The sequence below is a fragment of the Fringilla coelebs genome, assembly GCF_963513975.1.
Source record: "Fringilla coelebs genome assembly, chromosome: 6".
NCBI lineage: Eukaryota > Metazoa > Chordata > Aves > Passeriformes > Fringillidae > Fringilla > Fringilla coelebs.
Window position 1 is genome coordinate 44,829,678 of NC_140034.1, and position 13,259 is coordinate 44,842,936.

Sequence of the window (13,259 nt, forward strand, 5' to 3'; positions counted from 1 at the left end):
AAATCAAAGGGGAAACTCAGCCAGTCAAGAAAATCCTCCTCAGGCTATGAGGCTTTATTCCTTTCATTTGGCTCTACTTCATTTTTCTAGTTCCTTCAAGAACAGCTCTAGGTCTCCTCCAACCTGCTCCCTGCAGACCGTGCAGGGGTCTTCAGAGAAACCATAAAGGTCCAGGTCAAACAGGATACAATCTACAGAAACCTGCTCCATCATCCCTAAAGCCACAATATGGCATGTAGCAGTGCTTCAGTGTTGGGAAAAAAGTTCTTTTTCCCCTAACAGAAAGAGTTTTATCCAGCAATCCTAGAACACCCAGAGGTGCAGCCCTTTTTGAGGCACTGGAGGGCTCCTGCTGCTATCACCTGCTGGTTTGCAATCTGAAGCCATTGTTTCAGCTCTAGATACAGAGGTCTCACATCTTTCCTCATTCCAAAACGATACCTGTGTGGGCACATGCAGGAGGTCAGGAGCCCCTGACAAGTACCCAAGTAACCCTGACCTATATTAGCAGCTACTTGGCCTCAGTATGAAAGGATGAACCACGGACAAAACTGTTTCGTTCATACCTACACTTTCTACCTTCACTTGCTTAAAAAAATCCCTTGGTCCAGAGCTGGGACAGGATTGGAACTCTGTTCTAGGAGCACCTCTGAGAGGTGTTTAACTCAGTCTTCCAGTTGCTGTCTGGATGGCATCCCTCTCCTCCACTCTTGGCCAGCAAAGAATCAAAGTAAATGGTAACGTCTTGATCAACGGAAGATGAACATGCTCACCAGATCAGACAGCCAAGGACAGATTACATTCAGCAGTCTTGCCTCCTTTGTGTGCCACCCTAGCATGCTCAGTGCAGCTAGTTAAGGTGCAGCACAGATATGTCCACAGGAGCCCATCACCCAGAGCCTCTCTATCATCAATGAGCAGACACAGGCACAATCTGTCTGACCTGTTTCAGGTATCCACCTGCACTACAGTGAGATGGAAGTGCTCATTTCCTTTGCTGCCTGTATAGGGGGACTGAGGGGCTGGGATGTTAGATGCCAAAATCTGGACCAGGGAATTGCACCCTGTTGTTCCCCATCTTGCATGTCACTGGTAAGATTTTCAGAGAGAGACTATGTCACCCTGCACCTAACGTGAAAGCACTTCAGTCCCTAAGGCCTCAGGGTAACACTACACTTCAAGTGGGAGATGAGAGGCCCAAGTGTTTACCATCAAGAAAACTTCACAACACCTTCCCTGAAATGATGCTCCAAGTGGATCCAAATAATTTTGGGGGATGGCTGAAGAGTAGGCAGAGCTGCAGGTCTCAGCCCGCCTCATTGTTAGCAGGTGAAGAAAGGAGAACATCCCAGGCACCAAACACTTTGTGCCGTGAGAACCCAGAGGGCCTGCAAGGCTCACTTTGTGCCCATCAAGAGATGCACCATGGCAGGGAGGGAAGGATGAACACATGCAGCAGGGCTGGGTCAAGGACATGGGAGAGGACTGCCATGTCTTCTAGCAGGGAGACTTGGGATTTACAGGCCAGCCTTGAGGACTCTTCTCCTTTTCATGACTTCTAAGATACAATCCCTTGGGGCAGGCAAGACAGGAGCTTGATGCAGACAACTGCAAAACAATGAGTCTAGGGGAAGGAAGTCAAAGTAGATGGTGCACGTTAAATGGAGCTGTCATGCTGCTGGGCTGGCCAGGGGAGGGATGGAGGAGGTATTCTGAGATCTGTGAAGCCATCAGCCCTCGTGCTACAGAAAACAACAAAATCAAGCTCAGACAGGGGTTGCAGACAGAATAACTTCCCTGATAACATGATGCATGGGGGATAACTTGCTACAAAGGGACCTTAAATCAAATAGGGGGGAAAAAGCAAACATGGAAGAGACTACACAACATTCAGCCACAGTGGGACTGAACTGAAGGGTTCGAAAGAAAATGAGAAGTTCAATTCAGCTCCCTGAAAGTGTGAATTACTGTTGGCAAAGCTTTTTCTTCTACCTCAGCATCCAGTTGTCACCAAGCTCACAGGCTCCTACCTCAGATTTTAAACATTATCTCTTTGCCTTCTAATCCCAACAGTATTTGCTCCCAATGCCCCAGGAGAGCAAGCCATGCTGAGAAAATGTGACTGCTGGTTGTCCACCCCCCCGCAGCAGCTGCAAGTCACATCCCAGGTCCATAACACAACCCATTTGATTATTTTGATCTGTTCAGGTGGTAGTGTTCTTTTTCTTTTTCTCCTCCTCTGGGACTTCTTCTGTAATTGCTCTAAGCTGCAAATTGAATAAACTAATTCCAGGTGCAGAGACTTTGAAACAAAGGAGATGAAAACCTGAACTGACAGGACAGATGCTGCACTGCCCACCAGCCCAGCCACTCCAGTCAATAGAGTTCAACCAACTTCAGTTGAACCTGAACAAGACCTCACAACCTTGCTGCAATGCAACTGCAGGGCTTGCCAAAAAAAGCATGTACTTAGTAGCATGCTCTGAGAAAGCCCAGGCCTCTCCTAGGCACTCAGCTTCCCACCTCTTCACAAGGAGCACACTTCAGATAAGTAACTCCATACATCTTTTTTTCTTTTTAACTTAACATTTTCCACTAAAACTCAGGAGGGCTTTCCTTAGCCTTCTCAAGAGCATCCTTGTTTTCTCTTTCCAAGGCGATTGCCTTGTTTTTTCTTTAAAACAGTAGAAATTTCAAGCCAGCTTTCACAGCTCAGTTTGCATCCATGGATTGGTGAGTACAAAATCCAACTAGTTGCCCTGGGTCTGTACAAATCCCCAGCCAGGGACCTGTACCTTATGGGCTGTAATCCTCCCCCATTTCATCTCTAAAGCTGGATAGTACCAGAGGTTCTTCCCTACCACCTCCCTCAGAGAATCCTCACCAAAACCTCCCTTGTTGCCACAGCAAGGACTCAGCAACAACTGCCCTTTTTAGAATATTTGAACAGGCCACAGCCCCATTAGAATCAAAGGGGGAAGAAAAACCTAAATCCCAGGAACTACACCTCTGCATGGGCGGTTTCATCTCAGCAGCTTCCCTTTGCTCACCTCCCATCCTGAACAGGTTTATCATCCACTCCATGGTTGCTGTGAATTACCCCAGAGGTGTGCATATTTCAGCAACAAATTAAACTGTCACAATACATTCCTTTCTACACTGTTTTTTAAAACACATGAGCCCTGGCTGCTAGAGATTTGTTTTGGAAACATTAGATTAGGTGCCTCAGAAACTGCTTTGTAAAGAAAAATTAAGGGTTTTTGCTTCTTGAAGAAACCCACCTTTTTTCACCTTTTTTTTTTTTTTTTTTACCCCCTGGGAAGTTTGTTTTATTTTTTGACCTCAAAAATGTGGTCAATTAACTACACCTTGTTTTTTAGATCTTGCCACAAAAAGTGCCTCAGTGCAGATGACCAATAGGGAGATTGCTCATTTTGTAATCATCTGCCACCAACACAAATTAAGATCCTAAAACCCCCGGATTTTTAAAACAATCCCCATCCAGGAGCCTCCAGCATTTCTATTCAATTGACCAAATCTTCTTACTGTTTTACCAACTCATAAGAAAACACTCAGTTTTATCATGGTATGTCTATCCACTTCTTTGGACACAAGCCCCACTTACAGCCTGAAGACTGATGTGCAAAGGATTATCATCCCAGCCCTTCACTCACATCACCTCTAAGACCAGACACCTCAAATATTAAAATAACAATCAAGACAGCCTTGCTTGAAATGATAAAAGGAAATGAACCCCCACCTTCTCAGGGGTCATTGTGATAAGAAAACACTTCTCTCATCAGAAAATCAGCTTAGAACATGTCAATAGCTGGGTGCTGAATCTTTTGACACTCATCAGTTACCAAAGGAAATGGGAAGCTGACCTTGCAGTCAAAGTGCCAGAAGTGCCAGACTAGGACAACAATTTCTGTTCTCAGCTCTGCTCTAGGCTCCTCCTGTTAATGTGAATCTTCATTACCCACTTCCCAGCTGTAAAACAAGGGGTTGTAATAATGTGTCTTCTTTCCCTGCCCAGTGGGTGCCCCAGCTATAGGCACTGGTAGATGCTTGGCAATTTTTCACTTTCTAGCAGATAGGAGGGGCAGCCAAGCCTGGGCACGTCACAGACTGGAAAAGGGTGGCTGCTTGAGACATACCCCACAGAGGAAGAGGAATAGGAGAGCTATAAACTGATGGCTGATGAGCACAGAGTAATGTGTTCTTCCTAGAAGGAATGTGAAGCATAGGACATCTTGTCCAGCCCCTGATAATCAGGTGCAGTAATTGTGGGGATCAGATGACTATAATTTGCTCATGAATCAGAGATTTCCACCCTCATCCATCTACCTCCCTGCTTTGCCACAGAACTGATGAGACCCTGCACGTGTCCCTCTGCCTATGAGCCACATCAATACACAGCCTTGTTTCTGTGGAAAAGCAGAGGCTGAAGCACTTTTCCAGGTCTAGATCTGACTTTCTCACACCTCTGTTTTCTACCTCCAACATAGTCATGGGAGTAATTTCTTTCGAGTGCATATATCTTGAGAATCAATACCTCGATATTTGGAAATTATAGGGACCACCGAATAGCTACAGAAACATCAGCTGCAGCTGAGTACTGCATAATGGAAGAGATGCAGCTGCCCTCTTAGGAGGAGAGAGAGCAGATCTGACTCTCTAACACTTCAGTACAGCCACCACACACCGCAGGAGAAGGATGAGGCAGAAAGTGAAACAGGGATTTGTGTGCACCTCCTCATCCATCAGCAGCTATGCTGACTGCCAGATGGGAGGTGACACCACCAACCAGCACAGCCATGTCCTCCCCCTGCCTAGCCCCCAGCACTTATCCTCACCCTGCCTCCCACATCAGTGGAGCAAGAAGCCAGCACATGCTTGTCAAAGCAGGTCAGGGAGCAGACCACTCACCCAAGGCTGCCTGTGTGGAAAGTGGGACAAGCCCTCCAGAAAAAACTGACTGGCCTCTTACAATATCATACAAATCAGGAAAAGGCCAGGAGAAAAAGATTGTGAGAAACCTTGCATGACCAAGGTTATATTGTAAGGCTATGTATTCATCCTCTGTACACAAGGGGGGAAGCAAGGGGTGTGCCTGCACACACTAGGCAGGAGGTACCTCCTGCTTTCACCAGCATTTCCTAGGTTTGCATTCTACAAAGCAGAGTTGTGCTGTTCACAGCAGGAGTCTAGCAGAGTGGGACCCAAAAAGAGCTATTTTATCTACAGACAGAGATCTAAGGGGAGACAATGAAAAAATAAAATCACAGAATTAGCACACATACAAGCCAGGATCAGTCCCATACAAGAAACAGCGATGTTTTATTTACTTAACATAATCAACTACTGTTTTATCTATTTATCATACCAACTAAAGTCTGGTTTCTCAAGCCCAGACTTTTCCTGGAAAAGGAATTCCAGTCCCTCACATAACATTAAGCCCCTGACATCCAATGCAAAGCCATCAGCAAGGAAGGAGCATGGCTGCTACAACCACTACAGAAACAGAGGACCTAGTGCCACACCAGGAATACTGCTCTGGCTCCTGAAGTGGCTATCTGGGGTGGGATGGAATCCATCATTTGAAGGCTCCAAATTTATATATTCAAGCTTATTCTATGCACATGGTTCGAAGCAGGCTGAATAGAGCTGCATATAAGCCACAGAATTGCTGAAGATATCACGGAGCGTCAGAGCGCTCAACGTGATCCTGGAGCAGGCCGACACAGTGGCTGCGTGTTACCACCAAAAAACTGCTGATGAACAGAGCTCACTTCTCAGCAAGCCTCTAAACAAGATCACAGCTTGCCTCAGGCACAAGCACTTGCTGGCCAGACTCCTTGGAGATTTTTCCCTGCTTTGCCTTTCTCAGGGAATATGGCCCCATGCACTTCCACTTCCAGCCAGCCATGCCTCAGTTCAGCCCTGACCAGCAGGAGAGCCAAAGCACCACTCTGCAAAGCAGCAGCCTCCACGATGCCTTTTTCCACTGATCTCCTCCTTGCTTCTCTCTCTGCAGAGCCTCACCCAGGGAGAACAGGGCAGCTTGGAGCAGCCCCCACTGTGCACACCTGCATCCCTCATTTCACTCCTACTCCCTGGATTTTTAGAACTTGCTCCTTTTCTTCTTCCAGTAAAAGCACGACATCCTCTTCATTTCACAGGCCACAGCCTCTCCTTCACGTCTGCTGTTCTCTCAAGGATGCTAAACAAGCAGAAGATGTACAGGCATCTTCCCAGAGACATTGCAGCAATGTCTCTTTTTTGTATTCGTCAAGTTCTTGCTCCCACACACACACATTTAAACTCAGCTCCACCAGCTCTCAAACTGAACTTGCATACGAGCAGTCTGATCTATAATGGATTTAGCTATGCAAAAGGAAAAGTCCTCTTCAAGTTTGGCCCACAGCACAGTACCATACAAGTACCTGCCACTGCCTCCGCATTATCAGAGTGCCTCACCCAGGTCATCCTACCCCTTCGGCAGACAGGCTGGATATTTGCTGGTTATCTGCTAGGTCAGTATCCCTCCTAAAGAAAAGTCCAGCAAGATAAGCAACCAGCTTAGCCAAGACCAGATGGGGGGGGTCAGGAATCCCCAGTTCACAATCCTGTGGCTTTAACCACAAAATCATCTTTCAGCACAGAGATTAGCTGTTCCAAGAGCCCACATTGCTGTCAGAGGGGCACCACAGGCAGGTCATGCATTAAGACAGTAAGCATGGAAAGACTATTCTCTCTGTAGGCATTCAGGTCAGTTAGCTATAGAAGCTAGGGAAGCTATAGAAGCACAGGAAGCTACAGAACCATACCCCACTGGTGAGAGATTGATAATGGGGTTTTGGTTTCACTGAACTGGTCACTAAACAGTGCTGGTCCCACATTACAGAGAAATAGGTAGCAACACACAGAATAAACCAGATCATCCTGAAGTATTTACCTCTGGATATCTGTAATTATAAACCAAACATCATCAGCTTCTCTCTCTCCCTGCAGTAAATAATTAACTGCAAAAGAATATTCCTCTTGGCTCCATCCTCCCCAATCAATTCTGCTTTGCAACAATGTGCTGCCTGGATTGCTCGCTGTATCAGCTCACCCGAGTGTTCCCCAATCCCCTCATAAGACAGAGAGATGGAACTGTTCAATTCAGTACAGCACAGACCTTTCCTTCAGGATACAAGGGGGCATCGTGGCATAACTCCCAGTACTTCAAGCAGTCAGCTATGACATACACAGCTTAGCTCATGCACTGCTGCAACATCACTGCAACCATCAGCGGAGGCGAATCACGCACTCTGAGCACTCCCATCACACCCCTCTGGACTGCCTGAGCTTTATTGCCAAGGCAGAGCAAATTTCCTCCCCTGAAAGAGAAGCTTTTCTATTCCTTTCATTGTTTTTGAATTATCCTCCCCACCCCTAGATCTCATACAGGGGTAAAAAAACCCCAAAAAACCAAACCACCAAACAAACAAAGTCTTCTTTATAATAGAAACTTCATTTAAGAGACTTTCATTTTTGTATACTAGATCAAAGTTGAATATTGTGACTGCTCAGTCATGCAACTATAACCTGCACAATGACCTGTTCACCTTTTGCCACCTACCCCCATCAACCTGAATTTCATACAGACTCTGCAAGTAATAGGTAAACCAGAAAACATCCAAGCACTTGTTCCTTTTGCCCTACTGAAAGACACCTCCTGGCTGTAAACCCAGTGGGGAGGAAGGACGATGCCAGGAGGAAAGGAAAACTGCCTGGCAGGAAGGCTGGGTTTGGTCAGACAGCAGATGGAAGCAGGTTGCATACAGATACTCAAACAGGGAACAACACAAGGGCTGCCATTTGATCCTGGTTGCTTTCTTAAGATACAAAGTCAAATTCACTTTTGAAAGAGGCATACAGAGATCACAAGCAAAAATGAGAGCTGGAGAAAACCTCCAGAACTGCAGGAACACCCTTCCTGCAACAGCCAGAAAACATGGGGAGAGGCAGAGAAGCATTACCACCAAGCAAACATCTTCATTCTCAGACACAGTCTGGGTTCAGTTTTACATTTTTATGGGTTTAAACACATACCAGATTTAGATGAGCTGACTAAAAAACTCCACCAGGAAGGCAGAGAAAAAGGAAAAAAGGCTAATTTCGACTCAAAAAGCATGGAAAGAGAGCTTCAAGAAAGAGACAGAAGAAAGAATGGAAGGAAAACCATGACACACAAAAGAGATAAATGAAACAGATACCAGGGACAGTTCAGGGAAAGATCAACCATGCAAAAATGGAATGAAACTGGAAGAGAAAGATAAGAGAACAAGGAACATGCCATGACAGATCAGCTGAACAGCAGTTGGCAAACAGATCATTTATTTAATCTCATCCGCATTTGTCAAATAATTTGTTTGATTAACACTATTTTGTGGTCTTCAGCCAGGTATAGAGCTCATCAAATATCATGTCATTAATATATTATTAGATTAATACAAGTAAAATTCAAATACATTCAACATTTTTATCTGCTGCTCAATAAGCTCTGGTTCTAAGTTTAGAGTTCAAAAGTGTTGAAATAGAAAGCTGGGGATAAATTACAATTAAAGATTAGTTGAAGCACAACCATTTTGCTTTTCCTAGACTGACAAAATACAGTATACTGTATAACTCATCTTGAGAGACAGAAGAGACTCACCACCCTCCCACAAGGAATCCCTGTCTATAGGCAGTACTTTTTGTCTTGATTTTATTTTGTTGAATGTTTCCCCCAACTTTTCTACTCCATAGAAGGTTTTTCACCCCAAGAAAATCTGGTGATTACCTAATAGAAACGTAAATTTGGGGTGTAATGGTAGCAGGAGGGAAGGTGGTGGGAGCCATATCCAGCCTGGAAGCAAATGCTTATGCTTGAGCTGAGCTTTTCTCCTCTTAAAGGGAAGGGAAATCAGGAGATGGACAAGGATACCTCAGGATCTCTACTCTCACAGGGAAAAGTCTCCTACATTGTCAGCAGCCTTCTCCAAACCTCCTTGGGAAAACCAGGAAAAAAAAAAAGGTCACTTAATTTTTCAGCCTGTTTTTATCCCCCTCCCCCAAGACAATAGCAAGGTCCCCTTGAGAATCGTCAGACCATGGGGTGAAAGCCATCAAAGGCAGGGCATCTCCACACACGTGGTGGCAGGGCAGCCAGGGAGCCCTGGGAAGCAGAACCAGGCTCAGTACGGAAATCGTGGCCATGGCTTTCTAGGCCGACAGCAGAGGAACACGAGGCTACTCCCACTGCTGTTCTACCTCCACCACTGGCAGCAGCCAAGAATCAAACTCACCACAGGAGAGAACCACAACAAGGGCAACTCCCTGGGGCCGGAAAAGTGTCCCTCAGGTCATAAGTCCTGTTTAAATATCTCAGCAATATCCCAAACTGAGATAATTATTGCTAATTACAAGATCATTTTTATGTAAACATGAAGGGTATTACCACGCATACTTCATCTCTTTTTAATTAAAAGAAGTAAGAGGTTCACTGAGATAAAAAAAAGACATGCTGACAGCTCCCACCCAAAAGCAGACTTTTCTGCAGTGATAACACCCATCAGCTTCCAGACCCACCGAGAAGACTGAACAGGGAAATCAATCAGCATCAGCCTCCCCACTGCTGAAATGAAGCACTTGGCACATTATTAATCACACAGGAAAAACGTTTTACAAGGAGAAGGAAAGGACCAGACACACAGAGGGGTGATACACATGGATTCAGACATGGCTGTCTTAAAAACACTTGGGAAAATCACACAAATCACCAGCTGTAGAATTAAAATACTTCAGAGCAGTGAAGGATAAACATATCAGCAATTCTGACTACAGCAACTCTTCAGCTGAGCACACACCAAACCTCATGTGTTTTCCTCCATTCAAAACCAGTTCCTGCTCCAAGCTGTACATCCTACCCATGCCAACCAGACTGAAGTACATTTTGACACAGCCTCACCAGGAGTTCGTACCCTTTGTGCATTTCAAAGACCTACCCAGGAGCAACTTGCACATCACAGGCTACAAGAGATATGACCATCCAGCTTAGGACACTGAAACAGTCAATGGCTTGACTTGCCATGCAATGGCTTAACAAGCCATTCCTGCTGCACAGTCCTGTTTCCAGCTGTTCTAAGCATTTCTCCAGCAGCTCCAGAGTTCGCCAGTTCACTCTGACTTCTCACCATCTCTTTTGTCTCCAGGCTCGCTCCACTGCTTGAGGCAATTTAAAACACATGCCCAGTCAGGACCTGTATGGGCCAAGCGAGCCATCAGATGCACCTTCACTTGGGGTGAAGACGCTGCAGCCCGGACGCCGCGACACCCTTTGCAGGGCAGCAGGAAACCTCGGCACGCCGCAGAGCCCCGGCGGCGAGCGTCCCTAGGAGGGAGGCAGGGAGAGGAGGGAGGTGTCACCAGCTCCGCAGAGCCGCATGCTCGCAGAACGGGGGACCTCGCTCACTTGCTCGCAGCTGCACACAAATACCTGCGCCTCCGCCACCTGCCTGCCCCCTCCGCGCCTCGCTCCGGGCCTGGCGACGCCTGGCACCGCCATGGAGCGGGCCTCTCCCGGGGGGTGTCAGAGCCCAGCAGGTACCTGCTTTGGCAAAGCGCGGGGAGTCTGTGCTCCCCCTTTGAAGCATCACAGGAGCAATGTGAGGGATGCAAGGGGATGAGGGAAGACGGGCGTAGAGGGCTGCAAACTGGGAGAGGGAAGAAGAGGAGGGAAACACGGTTGCAACTAAGGGACACGGAGGGGAGCGGGACGGCAAGGGAGGGAAGGGAAAAGGGCTGCAGCTTGGGAGGAGGAGGACAGGAGGAGTGCACAGTGGGTGCAGAAGGAGGGCAGGGAGCATGGAGGGCAAAGGGGGTACAGAGGCTGAGGCTCGGTGGTACCCCACCACCCTCCCACCCCAGCGGCCTGCCGGGGCTCGGGTCGGCAGGCAGCGCCCAGGCAGCAGAGTCATGGCGCGGCCAGGCGAGCAGGTGGGTGGCCGCACCGCCCCCAACACCCCGGGCCCCGCCGCCGCCCACCGGGCCAAGGGTCCGTCCCTTTTCGCTGCCGCCCCGGGCACGGCGGGGACAGCCCCAACACGGTGGGGGTACGAACTTGGCGGCGGGGGGAACAGCCCCGCTAACAGGTGGCGGCGGCGCTGCCGACCCGTCCCCGCCGAGCCGGTGGGCGCTGCCCCTGCGCGACGGCGCGTCCCACCCACCGCGACCGAGCGCCAGCCCGCTCCCGGCGGTCACTCACCGGCTCGCCCAACCCGCCGGGCGGGATGCGCGTCCTGGAGAGCGGAGCGCGGAAGTTTAAAGCCGGGTAACAGTATTCGCTTTTGCCCTTCCAATGTAGGAAAAACCAAACTAGACGAGGCGCCCCCCCAGGCGGGCGAAACCCCGCTCCGCTCCTCCCCGCCGGGGGCTTCAGCCGCGCGTCGGCCCGGCGGCGAGGGGAAGTTTCCACCGCGGTGGTGGAGGCGCCCCCGGCGTGCCGCGCCCGCCCCGCATTGGCACGGGGCGCCGGGGCGCTGTGCCGCCGCCGCGCCCGGACAATGTGCGTGCGGGGAGAGCGGGAGCGGAGCGGGAGCGCGCCCCGCCGGCGGCCGCGGCACACGCCCAGCCCGCGCCCCGCCCTCCCGCCGCTCGGCGCCCGCCCACCGCCCCTGATTGGCGGCCCCCGCCGCCTCCGCCCTCCGGGTGGGCCGCGCCGCCTGTCAATCACCGCCGCCGCCCGCCCGCCGCGGCCCGGCCGCGGGGCGGTCCCTGGGGCGGCGGCGGCGGTGGCGGCTGCGGGGGGGGGCCGGCTGGGCGCTGCCTCGCCCCGGCGGATGATCTCTGCTGCTTCTGCTCCCCGTGGCCCGAGAGCCGCCGGGATCGCGTCCTTTCCCCTCCGGGACCCGTCTGCGCTTCCCGCCCCGCGGCGGCCCCTCCACAGGAGCGCCCCGCACCCCAGGGGAGGGGAAGGCCTGGCGGCCGCAGCTCCCGCAACCCGCCCTGCCCCGCGGGACTGCCCCGGGCTGCGCTGCCTTTGTCGGCGCCCCACGGAGGCGTTCCGGGGAGGAGAACCGGAGACCCCTGAAATGTAGCGTTGATTGTCAGTCACGGTCCTGCCTGATAACGCGATGCGCTAAACTCGGCTCATAGGGTGCCACTGGAAATGCCTAGAAAAATAGATGACTCCCAAATTATTCAAGTGCAATTAAGGCCACCAAATAAAAGACACCTGAATTGGCCCTGTATAAGGCAGATGGGGTTCAGTTAGGCTTAGTAGCAGAGATATGCACGGTCTGAGCAGAATTACTGCAATTTCAGATGAAGGTCCAAGCGTGTCAAAAGGCTCTCGTCTGATCCTATTTGGGTGCCACAAGGAGCACCGCCGAAGCAGAGCTAGTAAATATTGATGGACTCAAGCTTCATGTCCTGAAATCGGGTCTGTCAATGAGTGCTTCCCATTCTGTCACAGTACGCCAGACATTTTCTACTCTGGGCACTGTGATTCCCCTATTACTATTTGGAAACTGGATAGTGGATTGCATAGTCACTGTATTTTCCCGCAGCTTGCAGAAATAATCAAGCTTTGATGCAGACTACAATGCCAAATAAAGTACTCACTCCTGGTACTGGAAAAGCACTGTTCTCTCTGACATATGTTTCAAGCACACTTTCACAATTTATTTTTTCCATTAGAAAAGTATCTAGTAATCTGAAAATCGATCTAAAAACCATTGTTCTAGATACTATGCTTGACACATAATAAAAAGAAAGCTCATGCCCTGCAGAGCTTGTATCAAGAGCAGATTAAACACGTTCTAAGGATACCCGTAGAGAGAGTTGTGCAGGTTTTCTCAGGTCTCACAAACGTGTTGCACCAGCACAAACAAACCTGCCAGAGCACTTTTCCAAAAACCAGCACGCAAACAGACAGGTCCAAACAAAAAGGCTGAAGCTTTAACCTACCTCAAAACTCTTCCCTTGCTTCTAACAAGCCCTCCTGACTCTGAGTGACCTCTCAGTTCTGCACGGAGGCGAGGGCCGCGGCTGAGGCAGAGCCAGCATCTCTCCCGAGCGAGCCGAGGGCAGAGCAGCTCGCACAAAGGTGAGGGGTTCCTCCACAGGCAGCCGCACGCACGCACCGTGCGCCGCCTCTCCGGGCTACCTGTCTCGTCTTGTTGTAGCCGTTTCTAACGAGCAGGCAGGGTACTGGAGCATGCAGAAATCTT

General features: G+C 49.6%; 1 protein-coding gene across 2 annotated transcripts in view; it reads right to left on the reverse strand.

Moving 5' to 3' along the window:
- Positions 1-11,658, reverse strand: part of HRAS (HRas proto-oncogene, GTPase) — a 41,783-nt gene extending 30,125 nt beyond the window's left edge. For both annotated transcript variants that reach the window (XM_084208564.1, XM_084208565.1), the window contains exon 1: positions 11,294-11,658. The gene's annotated coding sequence lies outside the window, so the exon portion shown is untranslated. The remainder of the gene's footprint in view (positions 1-11,293) is intronic.
- Between the last annotated feature and the right edge of the window lie 1,601 nt (positions 11,659-13,259).